The sequence below is a fragment of the Lissotriton vulgaris genome, chromosome 6 (genome assembly GCF_964263255.1).
Source record: "Lissotriton vulgaris chromosome 6, aLisVul1.2, whole genome shotgun sequence".
In the NCBI taxonomy this organism is placed as follows: domain Eukaryota; kingdom Metazoa; phylum Chordata; class Amphibia; order Caudata; family Salamandridae; genus Lissotriton; species Lissotriton vulgaris.
In genome coordinates this window covers 992,644,235-992,662,032 of record NC_141694.1, presented here as the reverse complement: position 1 = coordinate 992,662,032, position 17,798 = coordinate 992,644,235, and the positions used below count along the sequence as shown (strand labels likewise).

Sequence of the window (17,798 nt, the reverse complement as noted above, 5' to 3'; positions counted from 1 at the left end):
TTCAAATTCGGAAGAAAGATCTAGAAAAATTGAGATTGCCCTGTAACTTAAGTCTTGGTGCAGTATATTGAGACCTACTGTTCACATTAAAGCCAATAGAAGATTGTAACCTTGATACAATTGGTTTGCTGAATCATTTGGCTGACAGGGGTCTCAATGTTTCCCCAACAAAAATGCAAAACTGTAAAAAGTAAATAATGATCTTGGTCACCATTGAGGACATTTTCAAAAGAACGGGCTTCTGCAATTCTGGAAATGAGGACGAGGGAGGTGAAGATGTTTCTAGGAATTGTTGGCTGCTGTCAGTGGATTTAAAAATGTTCCTTGATTTTGAAACCTTTAATAAGGTTGAATCACAGTGACAGAAAAGATCCGGTACTATTTGACAAAGAGTGTTTAGAGGCATTCCAAATATTCTGAGAAAGTTTATGCCGTGCACCTGCCCTTGGAAGACCTGATTATATTTTGCCTTCTTTTTGTAATGCCATGAGAGAGTTGGTTGTGCATTATCGATCCTTGCCCGAAGACATGGTGGGTTTATGAGACAGGTAGCCTACTTTTCAGCTGTGTTGGATCCAGCAGCTGTAAGTCTTCCTGTTTGTTTGAAAGGGTTTGCAGCTGTTTGAGTGGCTATTGAACAAAGTGAAGGAATAGTGATGGGACATATTTTAATTCTACATGTCGCACCCTCAGTTGATATTCTGTTAACCCAAACAAGAACATAGCACAAACAGTTGGTTAACTAGATACGAGCAAGTCATACTTACTGCAGAGAACATATCAATTAAGAAATTTAATTTACGTAATCCAGCAACTCTGCTTCCTGTTCCTGATTAAGGTTGTGTAGGCGGGAAACCTGGTGAAGATGAGGATGATGAGTGTGAACATATTTGCATTGCGATTACCAAACTATGTAGCAAACCAAGACCAGATATTAAAGATACTACTCTGGAAATGGCTGATCTGACTATTTCATTAATGGTTCTTGTTTGAGAGACCAATATGGAGCATTAAAGGCTGCCTATGCAGTTTGTTCCATTTCTGAAATTCTTGAAGCATCCTGTCTGCAAAGGTACCTTCAGCACAAGTGACAGTTTGTTGCGTTGACAAGTTTTTGTGCAGACAGCCAATATGGTTTTGTGCAGACAGCCAATATGGTTTGTTGTGAGCATGATTTTGGTCAACTGTGGACATAGAGAGATTTTATGACATCTTGTGGCGCTCCTACAAAAACAGTCACTTTGTCCTTGATTTGTGAAAAAGCAATGCAGCAGCCGAAAGATATGGCTGCAATTAAATGTGCTGGCTGTAAGCCTGGAAAGGATCTGATTACTCCTAGAAATAATTACGCTGATCAAGTAGCCAGATACTGTGCATTTGAGAATGAAAGTGATTCAGGAACAAGAGAATGATGAATCAAGAGTAAATGCTATACAAAATGCAGAAAATAATAATTGTTTCCTATCGAGTAAAATTTAAATTTCTTTGAGTGAGTTGAGCATCCTTCAAGAAAAAATACAGAAGATGAAAAAATGAGATGGGAAAAATTAGGCTGCAAGAAAAGTTATCTGGATTTAAATGTTACTTCTGAAAACAAATACCTATTCCCAGATGCTATGTTATATCCTTGTGCAAGGTACTTTCATGGACAGTCACATTCAGGTTGAAACTGTATTCTTCAAACATTTATAAACTATTAGGAAACCCTACATTTCAAAAAAGTTGCTGAAAGGTTATGTTCCAGGTGTTTGGTGTGCCAGAAAAATAATCAAGGAAGAAGGACATTGACTATAATGACTCCTATTAGCAAATCAGAGGGCCCATTTACAAGACTTCAAAGGGCCTTTGTGCAGATGTCAGTTTGTAATGGTTTAAAATCCTTTTTGGTCATTGTCTGCTTGTTTTCTAAATGGGGTGAGGCTGATCGTACCAGGACATCAGATAGCCTTACTGTTGCTAAACTTTTGTTGAGGGATTTAGTTCCAAGTTTCAGCCTACTAACTTCTATTGAGCCTTGAGATCATTGCTCACATTTCAAAACTAAAATGTTGCTGATAATTTGTACTGCCTTTTAAACTGATCAGAGGTTCCATTATAATCATCATCCTCAATCTTCCAGAGTTGTTCAAAGAATGAATAAATGGAACTCTCAAGAACAAACTGGGCAAAGTCTGTACATTTTACTGGTTTGTAGTGTCCATACACTGTTCCTCAAGTTTTGATGAACATCAGATGTACCGCAGACAAATAGACTGGTGTATCGCGCCATTAAGTGATAATGGATAGAGCAGTGAGATTGGCTTATACTCGTTCAGCTGTGCTAGTTTCAGTAACTGATGGCATTGTGCTAGATTACTGTATAGGCTGATATGGTGAAATCTGTCTCACATCAGGTGAACATGACAACAAATGCAACAAAGGAAAAACTGCGATGGATTGAACCCTGGAGACTGGTTAGTGGGCTGGAAACACTTCTTGGAGAACAGCCTAATGGTGTGGTGGCAGGGACCCTAGCAGGTGATCTTGATGACAGAAACTCCAGTGAAGTGTTCTGGATTCCCACACTGGATTTATGCCGTTCACATGGAAAGAGTGGAGGTGGCAGATGAAGAATTGGTGAAAACAACTACTGATTCTATAAGTCAAGTTCACGGTGTGGAGCCATTGGGGTAAACATTTTGAAACTAGTGAAGATAACTAATTCATAAAAGTCTAGATCAGCGAAAGTTCTCGTGAAGATCCTGGTACCTCTACCAGTGGTGCTGAAGTCCAGTTTCAAAGTGGGGATCAGAGTTAAGAGCTGTTGCAATGTCTAACGTCAAAGGCAGGTGAATCACCTGTTGCTGAAAGACCAATAAGAAAGGAACACCAAATAGAAAGTATCCATTACCTGAATGGGTATATCTAGTTGCAGTGTCAGAGGAACAAGAATCAGATAAAAAACATGTCTAGCCCAATGAATCGTTGCCAGTACCCCTTTGAAAGGGATTTTGGAAGTAAATCAGAAGAGGAAGAAGAATCACCTTGAAAAGTTTCAGTAGACTGCAAAGATCAAGTAAAAGTGAACCTTCCGATTGAAATAAACGAAGAAAGAGAAAATGAACGTAGAGTATGATATGAAAGAACTGTTGGGGAAAAAATAGGAACATTATTTTGAAGTTTGTTTTGATTATTGTTTTGAAAATCGTAAGAAATCCTTTGTTTTAGTGTCAATGGAAAAATTGAGTACAGCTAATGCTGTAAACATATTAGTTTAATTGTTTTATTAGTGATTTTAATAGTCTTAGCCTGTTATGTTTACTGTCTGCAGTGGAATCTAGGTCCACACCAGATGAATTAACTACAGTACATTATGGTAGTGAAACGTAACACGGTAATACATAGGGACAATGTAGTTAGTGAATTTCAAGATAACATTCATACTAACATGATACAGGAATATTCCAATGCTATGAAGGCTAGAATTTGTTTTATTTTAACGTTTTGCCCGTTTCTGCAGGTGAGGGTATTAAATATATGCAGCTTTCCATCTCCTATGGCCTGTCTTACAGAATGTTTGTTAGTTCATTTAATAATAATGAATTATTGTCTCCTTATTTTTTGAATTTCAGCATGTCAGCGGAGAACCTACTCATCCTGGAGAATAAAAAAAATGTAATAGTGGTATTGAATATGGTAAATTTTAAAAACTATTGGACAAATTAAGTATGAAAATATGTGTATATATGGATATGTGTGTAGTATGAGAGAAGGACAGGAATTTATTAAGGAACACAATGAGAAGAGAGTAAAGATTGGTAGAGATTGTAAAGATGAAAAGGCAATAAGAGAACTAAAAGAAGGATTTAAATGATCATATGTACATCTTAGCTTGAGAATGGAACAATAGAGGCGAAGCGAAATGTGTATGATGCGATGTGAACCTCCTAATAGTAGTTAGGCTGAATATATGAGATATATATATATATATTTGGTTGGTGGAGTGTTGATTCTGTGAGGAATTTATTATGTGTGTAGCAAGACTGCCCATTTTAATTTACTGTGTAATTGGTTGGATCTTGGAGGCAATTTTATTGATCATTCACTTTGTGAGCAATAAAGATACCTTTAAATCTTGCTATCTTGTCACATTTGCTATGCTTTCAGAGACAGAGGTCCAATGTCAGTTTGTCTACCTACTCGCCAGAAAGTGCGAGCAAAACCTAAAAATAGCTCACCCTAATTAAATCTGGCTTGTAAATGCGAGAGGGCGAGTGGAATTTTGGAGTCCTGTATAGTAATGCAGAACCGTTTAGTATTAGATATCCTACTTGCAAATGAAGGCGGTGTTGGTAAAGTGCTGAAGTTTGAGATCCTGCACTTTTGTTCCTGATAATGGTTGTCTTATTACCAAATCTAATAAATATCTCTTGTGAACTCCCGTTGTTTAAGTCATCCTTCTTATATGATACCAAATGCTTGAAGCTTTAGGCCCTGTTATGTTGACATAAAAATTACTGCTAGAGATGCTTGTACTTTTCCATTGTGCCTCAGTAAACCTGCTTTTGTAATGCAAGGCTTGCTCAAGAATGATCCAAGAACAGAGGAAAATGCTAGCTTAGCTGCAAGGATTTCAGCATATCACATTTAGAAATATTTCTGGTACCTGCTATGATGCTGCAAATTATTACATGGGAAAGTACCAGACCTAATACATTGCATTACAGCGGAAAGTCCCAGAATCTGCCTACTTGAGACCCGTGGTCAGCAACAGTATATTTCAGACCATAAATGGTATAGCGCAGCCTAGGCCTTTGCTAATTGGTCAAGTAGCCCATGCTTAATTTGTGCTACATATGTTAGGATACTGCATCCTCTTATGGTTTGTGTCAATAAAAGCTGTCAGAAACGTCACTTCTTTGGATACTCCGCGAGTATACTGTCTATCTCTGTGCTGCACGTAGTTTGCATTGTTTGTTGGTCCCCAATAAATTCTGCTATCTTCTGTGCTGATAGAGAACCGTTTCTGTGGTATTATTTCTTTTTTCAGATTCCACACAGTCTTTAGAAGAGCATGGCTTATGGGAAGCTATAGGTCCCCCTGGGTTAGCGAGATGGGGAAGAATTTGTAGTAAGGTTAGTGACTGGATCAATATTTGAGTGGGGGAACCTTGCATATTATATTAACCCCTGTAAAAATTATAAAGTTTTGTGCAATTTTGTTTCTCTTGCTAAAATATTCTGGGTGTCTGAATTAAAATTGTGGGTATAAAAATGAGAAGAGACCATTAAAGAGAAGGTCTGAAGATTATGGAATGGAGAGTATCATTCATCATGTCTACAGTCTGTTAAGGATAGAGGAGAGGAATTCCAGAAGAAGCAGAAAGTGAAAAAGAGTGAATGAATTTCGGATTAAAAAAGTTGTATTTATTGTTTTAGTGAATATAAAGTAATCGGGATTTGTGGAAAAGGTTTATCTGGTTTAAATTTTGTTCTTCAACAATGGGCATTAATATGCTTCTTCACACTTGAGTTTACATATATAGGCTGAATTAACAAAACTCCCATGATGTGTAGAAGTGTTAATCAATGTGGTTTTACTTATGCTCCATTCTTCTGTAAAATCCAATTTCAGACAAAATGGATGCCATCTCGGTCACTCACTCCTGCAGACCCCTCCTGCATACATCCTCGCCCCATAATCTCCTCAGCACGTGGTCAAACCTAGGTCATATCAGGTTTTTTACATTTCTATAGTGTTTTATTGACTATGAACCTTCTATCCTGTTGATGTAAGATTGCAACACATATCAATGTCATGTGTTTCTTCACTGGATCTATTTACTGGGAGAAAATCTTATTGTTATGTGTTTCATATTTCTTCAAACCTCTCTGGATGTCATTAACATAGAGGTGTTGAATAATGTTTTCAAAGAACTGGAATGGTGTTTGTTAAGGTAATGACGTGTTATTCTTGTGTTTTAATGTGCTAAAGAATAGATGGATGTTAGGTTGAAGGTTTATTCTCTTAAAAATACAACAGGAGCTATATAACAAGTCACCCGCACTTCTCCTTCTTTCGTCCTAATGCCCCCCCCACCCCCCAGAACCTACCTACATTCTGTGGGTCTGATGTTCAAAATGTTTTAACTGTCGCAAACCCTCAGATTCTGTAAATTCAAGGGTTTGCTCTGCTAAGACACTTTAATTAAATTACTAAACCAAATTAACTATTTAGAAAAGGTTTTCCGAATCATTAAATGGGTTAAGTAAACATTAAGGAAATGCTTTTTGGAAGGGGCTTGTTCAGGACGTCCCTTCCAAATACCAACTTATTAAGAGATGTATTAAAGTTTTGTGACCGATATCCAGTTGCAAAGCATTAATGTATTCCAATCACTTAAAAATTGATGGTAAGCAATCCGCAAACCGAAAGAGGTCCTCAGGGGACCCCCTTTCTTCTCAAGAGTGTTGTCAAAAATGTTTTTTTAGGTGTAGATACTTGTTTTTGGGACCACTGCATACTCCTAAAAAAAGGTTTGTTTAATTTTTTGTTTGTTTAAAAAAAAAAAAACAATACGTCCCATTTTCCTTTCCACTGAAACTGGTTGCATTAAAAGAAAAGAGAAAAAAGAAGCAAGGATTGCATTATTTTAAAGCAATCACAGACATGATGGTCTGCTGACCCCAGCAGGACACAATGGCTGTGACTAGCTGATCGTTGCCGGCTGCAATTTCCGACCTGAATCATGCATACTAATGAGGTAGGGCAAATTGTTACCCACTATGATTCAGAATTTTTTGAACTGACCTATTAGTAAATAAGTCAAGTTGCAAAACTTTTTTCCGTTTGCAAAAAGTTTGTGGGAAACTCGCGACCACTTTTGTAAATGGAAAATTCATAAATCAGGCCCCAAGTTCCATACCGTTACTTGGAACAGAGTCAGTAAGAACAGAATACAGCAGACTCTTATGCAAAAGTGGTATTTTAAAGACTTATAAGTTTCTGGTTTACCTTTAATGCGGACAAGGAGGTGTCTTTTCATTAAATGCCCATTATTTATTTTTTCATTTCATTTTCAATCAAACTTTATTCGGCTTCAAGATGAAAACCATAAAAGTTACATTTACACAAATAAACATGCTGACTTAAAAATGGGCATTGCAAATCAGATTACATAAATTCAGGAAGGGTCACTACACATTAAAAAGAATATAAAAACAATTTTAAAACAATTCATAATAGTACAGTTTTGTTCAAGTTAATTACAGTCCAAACTTTTTCTATATCTTAAAGAGCATTTTAAAAACCCTAAAATCAGCGGTATACAATCGGGTTTTAACAATTGCAGATAAAACAGAGCTGGGCGTGCCTGTGAAAAATTTAGAGATTTTAAGAACAATCTGCGGGGGGCCGCATAAAAATCGCAAAAGAGGACAAAGTGTAACAGATCCTGTGGAGACAGATTGTCGCAGCCACAGGGTGCCTAACTGTCCTTTATGGCTCCCCTTTGGTACTGCCAGTAAGAGGTGAAAATAGTCCAATCTAAACCTGACTAGCATGAATCTTTAATGCATAGAGAGGGGCCATGCAAGATAGAGCTCCATTCCTGGAGAGGTTTTGAGCATTAGGTGTCTGCGTACTCCAGATTTCTGAAGTTCCTGCTCCTCACACTTAAACTGTTGGTGTTCTAGATATGATTCCTTTACAAACGCCACATCTTCCCTTGTTATACACTCTGGCGTTAAGAAAAGATCCGGGCGACCTAGCTCGGAAAAATAATTCATTAAGTATTTGAACCATGGTATTACAGACATATGGTCCAATTTCAGCACATCCCTATAGATTTTGTGTGTGAGAGTGAGATCTTTGTTTAACCAGCTTTTTAGCCAAAAAAGCAAGGGGCGCAACCTAAGGGTGTCGCTGATGTATTGAACACCAGTTTCTCCGTGAACGGAGAAGTTTGATGTCCCTTCAGATGTTTTAGGAAGGTATTTTCGGCCACCTGAATCCCTTCCACTCCGGTGTACCCCCACAATTCACTCCCATATGTAGCTATGGCTACGCTCCTAGCTTGGTAAATTTTCAACATTGCGGCCACTGGGCGTTTGCCCATCTTGCTCGCAAAGTTGAGAATTGCTGCGTTGCTCCTGGTCATCTCCCCCCGCTTCTTCTTAGTCAAAGGGGCCCAGTTTTGTCTCTCATCTAGGAGAACGCCTAGATATGAGAAGGTGGAGGTTGTGGGCACTCATTCCGTTTACCATTAGTGGATATTGCCGCTTAGGTCTTGACCCTACCTGCATTATAAAGGATTTTGTGTTGTTGATGGCCAAATCTCTTTCTGCCATAAATCCCTGAAATGTGTTTAACAAGACTTGTAGGCTTTTAGGTGTGCGTGCTAGGAGAACCGCGTCATCTGCGTATAGCAGAACGGGCAGCCCCCTGTCACCAACATAGGTGTAATCCACACCGGTAGCCTGCAGGGTTCGGTCCAGATCATTTATATAAAGATTAAAAAGAAAGGGGGCTAGAATACATCTCTGACATACCCCCCTTTCTATACTAAAAACCCTCGAATCCTGCGAATACCTGAAGTTTGCCTTGGTCTCTTTATGGAGATCTCTCAAGAAAGCCACCAAGTTAGCGTCAACCCCCATGTCGTTCATGGACCCCCACAGCCCCTCCCGATTTACACAGTTGACCCCCTCGAGCTACAGTGTATTTTCCCAGTATGAGATGTAAATTGACGCATTGGGTCACAGTAGATTTTCCCTGGCAAAACCCATACTGCACTTCTGAAATGATGCTATTTTCTTCGGCCCAAGCCCTCAATCTATTCAACACTATTCCCCCTACAACTTAACAATTGAGTCGATGAGGAACTATTGTAGACAGTCCCCAAGATTCAGGACATCCAGCCTTTACTGCTGCATTCAGAACTGCCACCAAGACAGGTGCCCACAATGATAAATTGGATTTGTAGAGGTAAGGTGGAACACCATCAGGGCCTGGGGCCTTTTTACAGGTAAGATTATTGATGCTATTTTCCGCCTCTTGGGCTGTAAATATAATCTCATTTCAATGCTCTAGGTTTATTAGGGGCACAGGGACAGATATTGTGCTTTTTAAAGATAACCCTAAAATGGTCTATCCATTCCTCCTCGGTTATATTAGTTCCCATATCTTCTGATTTTTTAGATGGAAATAGCTGGCAAATAATTATATTCCAGAATCTAGAGCTACTTGATAAAGTCTGGGGTTCTAGAAGTTCCTGCCATATGTCCTCCTTCACCTCTCTCTTACGTAGACCTACCTGTTTTTTATATGTAGCTCGGGCCGCACAAATTAACACATAGTCCCTAGGGATGCTCTTTTTTTTTTTTTTCACAACAATTTTATTGATAAAGATGAGCATATGAATGAAAGTGGCATCCCACAATCAGGACGATACCACCAGGCATTGTAGTTACATTTGCAGAATAAATCTGAGCGTCAAAGCAATGAACCAGCAGAACCAATGGTACACGAAAACCTCAACCCCATCTTCATCTTTTCCAGAATCTACCCACCCAGCTCCCCGAACCCTCCCTCAACCCTCCCTAACCCCATGCATGTGTGTGGGAGCCATATGTATGGAAACTCTTGGCGCATCAAGTGTGTGTGTGGGAGTGGGCTTCTCAGGAGTAGACTGGGCTATAGGTCCTCCTCCGGGGGATCTAGTGTCAAACCTCTGTAGTCCGCCCACCTCTTCCATATCTTGAAATGTTTACGAGGGCATCCCCGTGCCTCAAAGATTGGCCTCTCCAGACCCATACAAAAATCTAAGCCTGCCTTCCACGCAGTCAGGGGGGGGGGCCTCACCTCCTTCCATGCTCGGGCCATGTCTCTTTTGGCTACCATCAGCCCCAGGAGGAGCAGGTGACGCTTATAGGTATTACCACCAACCCCTTCTAGGATGTGCAGTAGGCCCAGGCGGTGGGTACGGGGAAGGGTCCAGCCCAACACCTCCGACAGACAGCCCCATACACCCCTCCAAAAGCCAACTAGTTTTGAGCACGACCACACCGTGTGGAGCAATGTACCCACCTCCGCCCCACATCTCAGACACTCCGGGGACTCAATCAGGCCCGCTCTCCACAGACGCTCTCGAGTATAATAAGCCCTGTGTAAAATCTTGAACTGTATGAGGCGAAACCGTATTGCTATAGCCGCCCCCCTCGGGGATTCTAATGCCTCCCGCCAGTCATCCTCATCCAGCGGTCCTATATCGGCCTCCCAGTTCGCCTTCAGCCGAAGAAGAGTGGAAGAGCAATGTATGACCATGGTCTGGTAAATGCGCGATACTTTTTTGTCTCCAAGGTCGCCCATGAACACCTTCGCCTCGATCGGGCTGAACTCTGGGAGCGAGTCAAGATTAGTTATACTGGGCGTCAATGCATGTCGAAGTTGTAAATAGCGATAAAATTGAGATTGGGGCATACCAAATTCAGCACTAAGAGCCTGAAAGGACTTGAGAGTCGTCCCGGACATCACATGGCCGAGCTGCGAAATGCCTATTGAGTCCCAGCCATCGAAGCCTGATAACTTAGAAAGTTCCGGTAGTAAACCGTTGCGCCATAACGGCGTTTCCGCGGTCAGCCTACCCCACCAACCCATGCGGCGCAGGGCTTGCCGCCATATCCCAAATACAAGTTTAGTGACTCTCGGCAATGGCCGACGTAGCCGGGGTGAGTATAGGATGGTGTGGAGCGAGTTATCCCCCATTAATGCACGTTCTAGGGCGTATGCCGGATCTCCACCGTCACCATACCACCATTCATTTAGAACAAGGAGATGAGCGGCCTGGTAGTATGACCGTATATCCGAGGTGGCTAGGCCCCCACAGTACGTGGACAGAAAGCAGGTGCGCAGCGCTACCCTGGCGGCACCGCCAGCCCAAAGGAAGCGGCCCAGTACTGAGTCGACCCGCCGAAACCATTGGGGTGGGATAGGATACGGATGGTTCTGTAGTTGGTAGAGTAGGCGCGGCAGTGCAACCATCTTAAAGATAGCCGACCTGCCAAAAATTGAAAGAGGCATTCTGGACCAAGTTTTAATATCCGTCTGGACCCGCTCCCAGACGGGCAAGAGGTTACGTTCCCAGGCCGTGTCTACTGAGTTCGAGAGGAACACCCCGAGGTATTTCAGACCAACTGTGGCCATTTGCAGTTCCGAAGCCCAGGGATCCGTCACCATGTCCCCATGTAGTACCCATAGGGTGGATTTACGGACGTTGAGGTAGAGACCCGACACCTCCCCAAAGAGTTGCATGACCTCCAGGACACGTGGGCCGGAGTGCTGTAAATCGGTGAGGAAGAAGAGGACATCGTCCGCGTATAATGCAATTTTATCCGATAGTGTGGTATTCCATTCAAAGCCCCGTATCAACGCATCCCTGCGAACTCTGGCCGCTAGGGGTTCCATTGCTAAGGCAAAAAGATAGGGGGAAAGAGGGCACCCCTGCCTAGTCCCCCGGCCAATGCGGAACTTCTCTGACACCGCCCCGGCGACTCGCACTGATGCCGTGATGTCCGTATAAAGCAGTTCGATATAGGACCGAAAAACCGGGCCCAGGTTGAGCCACGATAGCAGTGTAAACAGGTACGACCAGCTGACCGAATCAAAAGCCTTGTTGATATCGGCCAATAGCAGTGCCGCTTGGTCCCCCACGGCTCCAACAGCGTCTAGTGCCGCCTGTGCCCGTCTAATATTGTGTCGTGTTGCCCTGCGGGGCATGAAGCCTGCCTGATCAGAGTGAACTAGGTCTGTAATATACGGAGCCAGGCGGTTCGCTAGGGCCTTGGCCAATATTTTGGCCTCTATGTTGATGAGGGAAATAGGTCTGTACGAGTCATGGCTGCCCGGGGGCCTGCCAGTCTTCTGAAATACTACTATTTCGGCATGGCGCCAATCGGGGGGCAACGTGCCCCGCGTCCTCGCCACCTCAAGAACTCGGCGATAGTGTGGCCCTAGCTGTACGTGAAATTTCTTGAAAAATTCACACGGGTAGCCATTAGGGCCAGGAGCCTTACCCGCATTGAGCTGCCCCAGAGCGTCTCCCAGCTCTTCCGCTGTGAGGGGTGCATCTAGGATCTCCTTGGTCTCGTCTGATACCCGTATGGGCGGTAAGTCCGCGAAAAACCGGTCTAAGTCACCCTCAGGCAATCGGTCACAAGAGGCGTATTGGGCTTCAAAGTATGAGGCGAAGCTCGCTGCCAACTCGCTAGGGTCAGTCAGGACCTCCCCATTACCGTCTATAATGCCCGGCAGCACAAGGGGTTGAAAGTTGTGTTGGCACAAGCGGTGGAGCATGGAGCACGACTTGTCCCCCCACTGATACACCCTACTTCTGGTGGCCAGCCACGCCTGTCTGGCTTCATCCATCAAGAGGGACGCGTACGATTGCTGTGCTTGTAAAAGCAGCCTGAGCCCGATCTCATCTCCACCCTCGCGGCGTTCCTGTTCTAGGGCCGCCACTCGCTCAGCCGCCACCGCAGTTTGTTCCCGGCGCCGCCTACGGGCCTCCGAGCACCACGCGATATCCACACCACGCACGGTAGGCTTCATCGCCTCCCATACCACCTCCACGTCCGCCCCCTCTATCAGGTTCTCCCGCCAGTAGTGATCTATGGTTTCTCGCAAATGTTTAGTATAGGCTGGCTGTAGCAGATGCCACGAGGACATCCTCCACCGGAATGGCTGCCGTGTCCTCATGAGGTCTACGTTAACTGAGACTGGGGAATGGTCGGATAGGCCTCTCGGCAAAATGGCCGCGCTCTTCACCCTACTCAGGCATTCACGAGGTAAAAACACACAATCTATGCGCGAGAATGATCCATGTACCGCCGATAAATAGGTATATTCACGGGTCGCAGGATGCATATGTCGCCAAGCATCCACCCAGCCCAGCCCCTCACTCATTGCATGCAGTCTAGTGGGTGGAAGGGAAGGGGAAGGAGATTCAGCCGTTTCCAGGCACCTCCGGCGATCCATACACACATCCATTACGTCATTCCAATCTCCCCCAATTACTGCCATCGACTCGGATATATCGTCCCACACAGAGAACAGCCTCTCAGCCAGGGCCCATTGCAGGGGGGGGGGGCGTACACACTCCCAAACACTATAGGTTCCGTGCCCACCTTGCCTTTCACAAACAAGTAGCGACCCTGTGGATCTATCCATTGTTTCTCATGGACATATGTTATCCTACGGTGTATCAATATGGCCACTCCCCTGGATCCCCGAGTAAACCCGGCATGGAAAACTTGTTGGTAACCAAACCTCTGCAGGCCCAGTGCCTTCGTGCCCATCATATGAGTTTCTTGGAGCAATAACACATCTGCCGCTGCTCTCTTACCCCATCGCAAAACTGCCCCACGCTTGATTTTGTCTAGCAACCCCCTGACATTCCACGTAACCACTCGCATAGAGTCCTCAGGAGTCCGATGAATCGAATCAGCCATAGTCTTTCGGAGTCCACCACATAAGCCCCCCACTCCAGCGCCACCCACCACGCGCCACATGAATCATTATTGCAACACACACATGCACTGTACTATCTACCCCAGAGAACATCACCAACCCCCCGGCCCCACAGTCCCCAACAGTCCCAAACCCCAACTCAGCAGCCACAACCCTGACCGCCCGTCTCCCGCCTCCCCCCACCCTATACCTCAATGAACTATGAAGTATCTGTCGCGGTATGAGCAGTCCCGAGACCGAAACAGCGGGCTCAGGCCCACTCATACCAATGGATCCCAACATCCCAAAAAGGAACAGTGAACTCACCCCCTCCCCTCAGTGTCCCTCTCACAACGGGAGAGTGGCAGCCACCATTATGCAGTCCCCGAACCCCCCCCCACAGTCTCATCCACTCTCAGTAGACAGTAGCAGTACTGTTACAAGGCCGCGATACAGCCAGCAATCCAGCAGGTCTCAGGCGACCAGGTGCGTCCATCTGGGATTCGCAGCATTAGTAGCAGAATAGGGAGCCGAGGCCCCGGAGACTTCAATGATCTGTGCTAGATTGTTCGGAGTCCTCGGTTCTAGCAGTGTGTTGCGTGCCATCGGCCGAGGCCGCTCGCTTGCGTGATTTGGAGCGTTTGGTTCGGCCATGTCTAGACGATCGGTCTCGCTGTGGCCGAGGCGAGCCCTCAGGGGAGCCCGGATTGAGCCCTGGTTGCGGATTCGGTCTGACCTGTACCGTTTCATCGGTCCACCTGAACAAGTCTTCCGGCGTATCAAAGAATAGTGTCCGTGATTGGAAGATCACTCTCAAGCGCGCCGGATACAGCAGGGAATACTGTAGCTTAAGGCCCCTCAACTTCGCCTTGGCTGCCATGAAGGAGTGGCGCTGCTGTTGGACGAGTTTGGTGTAGTCAGGGAAGATCAAGATCTTCTGATTTTCACATAAGAGGGTTTCTTTATTTCTAGCTTCCCTCAAGATGGCGTCCCTGTCATGGTAGTTCAACAGCCGTGCGATCACCGCCCTAGGTCGCTCACCCTCAGGTGGTTTCTGTGTCAGGGCACGGTGCGCCCTTTCAATAATGAAGCATGCAGACAGCGTCCCCGGGGGCATCCATGATTCTAGCCACTGTGTAAGGAACTGTTCCATGCCACCCTTCCCACAGCTCTCTGGAAATCCAAGGAAGCGGAGGTTGTTGCGGCGCGCCCGCCCTTCTGCATCCTCCACACGGAGCGCCGTAATCCGCTGCGCCGATTCCATCGCCGCCATCCTCTTTTTAAGGTTACTCACATCGTCCTCCACCACTGACACCCTGGATTCTGCCTCCGTGATCCGCGCCACTGCGTTCCTCAGGTCCTGGCGCAATAATGTTACATCTGCGCCAACGGCCCCTATCTTGGCGTCCAGCATGTCTCGTGACTGGGTTATGGCCGCCATAAGGGCCGCGTTATCCGGCCCCCCTCCAGGCGGGCCACCCCCTGACGGCCCGGGGCCCCCACTAGGCCCGGTGAATTTATCGATGGTGACTTGCTTAGTGGAGTTGTTACCCCCCCTGGTCATGGTGGCAGAGGTAGTAGGGTCACTTGGCTGCCGCTGGCCCTTGGGAATCCTAGACAGGGCACTTCGGGTCGGCTTATTGTTGGGTATAGCGCCGTGTGGACCTCAGTCACTGCCCCCACACCAGCCGCCAATGATCGTGGCTCGCCGTGGCCGGTATTGCTCGTCTAGTCGGAGCGTGGACTCACTGCGTCACGCGCCACAGCGATGCTGTCCCTTCTGGTCCGTGGGCCCGGGGGGGGGGGGGGGGGGGGGGGGAAGGTGGGGGCCCCCACTACTCACAGTTGCTGCCGGAATGCTGCGTAGTCGCTTCGGCACAATCGCCGCCGATAGGGCTCTCCAGGGCGTCCGTCTCCCCTCTACGCTGCCGGCCTCTGACACCAGGCCGCGAAAATCGAGGTCCCGGCTGCGCTCGGGCCACCAGGCCGCCTCTGCCGCTCCGGTCAGTTCGCTGCGTCCACACTGCCCTCCGGCTCAGCCAGGCCTTGGAGGGACGATTTGCCAGCAGTCTCTCCGCCCCAGGGCAGGCGGGGCGCCGCCGCCGTCTCCCGGCCGCAGCCCGCTCCTCGGCAGCTCAAAAATCGAGGCCCCGGCTGCTCCGCAGTCCACCAGGCCGCACTTCGCACCCTGCCGCCCAGCGCCGCTCGGAAGCGCAGGATCGCCACCGAACACACCGGACGGTCACTGGCACCTCCGGTAGTCCTAGCCCCGTTTTGGCTGTGGGTCAGGGGCTCGGGGACCAGGATAAGTCGTCGGATCAATGGCGGGCCGGCGGGAGCTCTATCAAGCTGCAACCGCCATCGCCGCTTGCGTAGCCACGCCCCCCTAGGGATGCTCTTTAATGCGTGTTTTAAGTCCCTGGCCGCTTTTGAGCAGCTGTGGTCAAACCATTTTGGATCATCAATTATTTTATTCTGGCAGCCAACAGTTAGTAGAGTCCCTACTTTACTAATTATACCTTCAAAGGCAGTTATTGTACCCGTGGCGGAGGACTCTGGATCCAAGCAGTGCAAGAATTCTGCTTTGCATGATTCTTGCAGATTTTCTTAAAATAATAGGGGAGTTACTTGGGTCCACTTAAGACGCCGCCTATTACTTGTTGTTTTAAGGGTGCCCACTGCCTGCACAAGCTCCTTTCTATGCAAGAGATTAGTACTTATTTTAGCACAGACAGGATTGTGATCACTAAAAGGGCTTTCCAAGGTTGTATAGTCCATAATCAAAGTGTGGAAGTTGGTAGATACTAATATGTGATCAATAAAAGACCCACCATGACCTCCTTTAAAGGTAGGTACCTTTTGTATACTCAGTGGGGGTAACAAACTAGTAGCTAGGAAGAGGTCAAAATCATCTAACATACCGTTTAATGCATCACCTTGTGTTGAGTGCTCAAAATGTAATCCCTTCACCCTCGGGCAGCCCATTTCATTAATTTTGGATAGCCCGGGATTTCTGCATGGGTGAATGTTGAAATCCCCCATAATCATTACACTCTTTCTTTGTAGGCCATGATGCAGTTTAATGAATTTATCCAGTTCCGCGATCTTACAGCCTTTTTCCCTGTTAACAGCATTATAAAAGTTTATTAGACATAAGCTGAGATTACCCCGTTCAAGGACGATAGCCTGTATGTCGTTGTTCAAAGAGGAAATGGTCTTAATTTTACAGTTTAATGCCAGGGAGGTAAATATGACCAACCCTCCCATAGCTCTCCCTCTAACTGCGGGGACATTAAAGGCTTTATACCCTTCTAGATAAAAGTTAGTCAACTAACCAAGTCTCCTGTAAACATATAATCAGAAAATTGCTGATAAACTGGGTTCAAATAGGGTCAATGATCTTATCAGCGAGCCCTGCTACATTCCATGAAAGTACGTTGAAATTATCAGTCTTGCTGGGGTCATATGCGGGTGCTAAGGTTGAGGTCTGAGTTAATGTGGCCGTGAAATTTACATGTGTTGCCATAGGTGAAACGTTCTGTGCCGGCTGTAGTGTGTTATCCTAGCACTTGATGTGGCTTGTGGTTCGATTTTCACATGTTCAAGACCCTGTCTAGCTGATGAAATAGTCGCCGATGGCTGAGCTGCGTGGTATAATACCTGGGATTTTACCGGTAAGGTGGGATGTACGGACAAGGCGCACAGTTCCATAGGAGGGGAGTAGCTGGAGAGGACATCCCTCTGTCAATCGCAATGGGCATTGAATCTGTTTGTGACCTCCAGGGGAGTAAGCTGTCCTAAAATGCCCTCTATCCTGGCTCCGTTTAGCCTAGACGGTATAATATCCCACCCATCTGGTCTTTCAGGGAGTAATGGCTTGGGTATGTGTTTCCTGTTTCTAATATTGAATGTGTCATATGACCCTGGCCTATAAAAGAAACCAAGGGGCAGTATGATTATGCCCTGTCTCCCCTGTAGTGGACCACCCTCTGCTTCCTTCAATATCCTTCCAACTGGTACCGGACTGTTAAAGTTGACCACTATGCAGTCTCCGTCCCTAGTTTTCCTCGATTTTCATACCCACGCTACTCGGCGGGCCATGATTATGTTGTGTCCTACTCCCTGACCTTCAATTGTATTACGGTTTAACCAATGTGTTACCTTGTTTTATATTTGGTAAAACTCCTCTCTCTCACCGTGACGTAGTGAGGGGACGTTTCCCAGGACTAACACTAACGGGGAACTTTGAGGTGGTAGATCTAAAATGGTACGGTTACCTGCACCCGTGGCTAATTGGTCAGTATGTTTCGAGCCT

General features: G+C 45.9%; 1 protein-coding gene across 15 annotated transcripts in view; it reads left to right on the top strand.

Moving 5' to 3' along the window:
• The window catches only part of LOC147708315 (protein 4.1-like), a 1,681,744-nt gene that overhangs the window by 351,288 nt on the left and 1,312,658 nt on the right, over window positions 1-17,798 (top strand). For 2 of the 15 annotated variants that reach the window (XM_086927025.1, XM_086927033.1), the window contains one exon: window positions 3,612-3,675. The exons of the other annotated variants lie outside the window; for them this stretch is intronic. The gene's annotated coding sequence lies outside the window, so the exon portion shown is untranslated. The remainder of the gene's footprint in view (window positions 1-3,611; window positions 3,676-17,798) is intronic. 15 annotated transcript variants of the gene reach the window in all.